Below are 3,516 nucleotides of genomic sequence, written 5' to 3'. Positions count from 1 at the left end.
GTCAGTGTCAATCCAATCTAGTTTCATTTTAAAAAGTAATTACATTACCTTTTGTTTCATCTTGTTTTGTAAACAAATGAGTTGTAATTTTTTAAAAAATAAAAGTTCTATCTACTAACTCAGTATTTTGGTTCAAAATTATAATAAGCAAAAATATTTTTCCTGAGGAATGTTTAATTTCAAATGTGATGAATATGTTTTATCTATTTATCTTCACTTCCACTTCATAAGCTTCTTCATGTTTACTTTGTGAAAATACAGAAAATATTTAGTATGCCCAACAAATCATAACTAAAGGACAGATGTATGCCCAATCCATGATTATAATTGTAAACATTGGATGCAGTTTTGGAAATCCTACAGAAGAATGCATATTTCCTATTATTGATACTTGGTCAAAGTGTCGATTTATCCCCATTGTGTTCATCATACACAATTAATTTTACCAAATAAAAATAGATTTTAAATCTTTTCCAGGCTTATACCACATTAATACTATCAAATAAAGGTTGTTTTCATATACATATTTTATATTCTAAAGTGTAAAGTATAAATGGTGTCTATATTTCCAAGCATTAAATAATTTGAAAGAATACTTAAAGTGTCCACAGGAAAAAATAAGTCAGTTCATTTTTTTTTGGCCAGGATATAGAATGATTAATGTATTTTATGCTATTTCAGTACTCGTATGCTATCATGAGGTCTCATATGCTATCTTATCTAACTGAGGTTAATCTTTTCAAGTGGAACTTTTTGTTCATTTTAGCAAGTTTTTTAAAGAAGCGAGTCCCTGAAAATAATTGAATTTTGCACATGTGGCTCAAAAATGTGCAAAATGATGTTGCTGTCTTTATTCAGTTCCTATAACTGATTTAACCAGAATCCCCTGTGTTGATTTTTGTTCATAAGAGAAAACAACAAAACAAACTTTTTAACTTTGAAAATAATATGTAATCCTGGTAGTTATTTAATCAATTGAAAATCTAAAATCTTGATGGGGGGTTTTTTTGGTCCCCTCCCCTCCTTCCCTAGATGATGTCTGCATGTAGAAGAAACTGAAAATGGCATTGGTCCACAGGGTTCCCTCTGCTGAACTCCAGTTCAGTACAGTCATCTTCCTGCCTGGTCTCCATGTTGCATCAGTCTCTACCTGTGCTGTATAATGTATGGTCTGTTCTCAGCAAGGTCAGGGCCTGAAAGTCTGGCTCCAGAATCCCCCACCCATGCTGACACTGTCAGTTGTAAACTCATTGACTGCGGTTACTCTGAGTCCCAGCTATATCTTCCATTTTGTTCTTAGCCTAGGCTATCTATTCAGTGGGGTGTTTCCCTTGCCAAGTCTGAGGACTAATCAGGAACTTTAAACTCATCTCCAAGAACTCTGCAGAAACTTAGGAAATTCTGTTCCTCATATAGGTTGCCATAAACTGAGACAGGCAACATGGGATTACTCGGGCTTTCTCTACTCAAACACTAAACTGCCACATCTGTGCTGTCATATTTACCTCATGTTACTGCAAAAGCACTCTAATTTTCAGTCCCTTTCTAGATTTTTAAATATGACACTGTGGACAAGCCCCATATGCTTTTAGCTTCCCTCTGATCTTTCTGGTGCTATATGCATGTCCTCCTCAAGTTTTTATATGATAGCAGATAGAAAAAGGGAAGAAACTTTGGTTTCCATTTGCTTTTCTCTTTCTTTCCCTCTCCTTTTAATTCAAAAGGCTTCTGCTTCTTTCTACCTACCAAGAATGTCCCCCTTCTGATAATATCTTCATTTTTCTCTGCACTACGGTTTACAGTAAAACTATGTTGGGAACATCAAAGTTTGCTTTTGGAAAACAAAACTCTTGTGATTTAAAACCTTCTTCCCTTTTCAAGGCTTAGATTCAAGTCTCTTGTCTCACCCTGACCAAAACCAAAAAGGTCAAAGCTGACGAACGACCTCTTATTTCAAAGCAATAAGTATTTTCATTTCCACCAGGGCAATCAATATCAAGGTTTCACTTTAGTGGCTAAACAGGGGGAAAAAAAAACTCACTGATAAGGTCAAATATAGATATAAGGGGAGGTATTTTACCCTGTTTAACTTACATTAGCAAATGTACAATAACTGTCAAACTTCACACATTTTATTGTTGCTGATAGATGAGTTTAGTTAAACTGGATAAACTAATTTGGGGCTCTTAAACTATTGAACTCAAAGGAAGCAATTTGTCTTCTCTAACCAGAAATGACTAAATGTTTTTAATAATTTAAACCTGAGAAGTTTGAATGGGTTGGTGGATAGAGGTCATTAAGAAGGGGATTAATGGGGCCGGCCGAGTGCGCGTTGGTTAAGAACTGGCTTGGGACGCCAGATGTGCCCCAGTTCGGATCCCACATATGAGGGCCAGTGACACTGCCCTCCACAGCTAAGATGCTGAACAACAGCTCAACCTGGAGCTGGGATGCCGTGAGTCGCCAGCGTAGGCTGCAGCCATTGCTGCAGTGAGTTGCCATGGGCTACCGTATGTAGCCAGCAGCCAGAGTGAGCGGCCAGCAGCCGCTGTGAGCAGCCGTCCAAAAGCCAGACTGATCTGCCTCGCCTGGGAAGAGCGCAATGATGGTGCCAACTTGGGCCAGTGAAGCAACATCCTCCACAACTAGACTGAAGAACAAAAGGACAGCAACTTGTCTGTTCCCCTTCCCCCAATTCCCCAGCGCTGTTCCCATCCCCCAATTCCCCAATAAAAATTTTTTAAAAAAAGGGGGTTAATGGTTTTAGAAGATTATTATGAATAATAATTTCTTCCATGGAGACTTGCTTAGTGAGCTAAAATATTTATGTTCAATCAACTCTCCATTGCTCAATTTTACCTAATTTTTTTTTTATCTAACTTTTTTTTCTATTTTCTCTCCTGGTGTCTGACTTGATTACCTGTTACACAGCATCTTCACAAAACAAGGCAAGGGGAAATAACTGGAGATGAAATTATAAACAGCTAACCTCATTACTTTTCACAATTATTTAAAAATATTTAATTCAGGAAGAGATGTTAAATTGAATTTTAGTAGTTAAATTATTCCTGCTAGCTACGTTGCCCATTACTATGCATAATAAAACACTAAATTTAAAAAAAAAATTAAAACTGGGAAATGCACAAAGAGCAACTAAAATGATTAAATGAGGAAGAAATGTATATGAGGATTATTTTATTCAGATAGCTATTGAATACCTACTGTGTACCAGACACTCTTCTAGGTGCTTGGGATATAACGATGAACAAGATCTCTGCTCCTTTGATGCTTGCCTTCCGGTTGGTGACAAGTCAGTGGCAGGAGGTAGACAAGCAATAAGCAATAAGAACAATAAAAAGTGAAATACATAGCAGCTATATAGTATATAGAAAGATGCATTCACTTCCTAGGGCTGCCGTGAGATGACATGACAGAACCATTTGCTCTACATACGTAGTTCGTCCTACATTAATTTGACATTGGTGTGACATTTGTGTTAGCTAATTGTCCTTATCG

The sequence above is a fragment of the Hipposideros armiger genome, unplaced genomic scaffold (assembly GCF_001890085.2).
Source record: "Hipposideros armiger isolate ML-2016 unplaced genomic scaffold, ASM189008v1 scaffold_142, whole genome shotgun sequence".
Classification (NCBI taxonomy): Eukaryota; Metazoa; Chordata; class Mammalia; order Chiroptera; family Hipposideridae; genus Hipposideros; species Hipposideros armiger.
Note: the sequence above shows the minus strand (reverse complement) of the source record.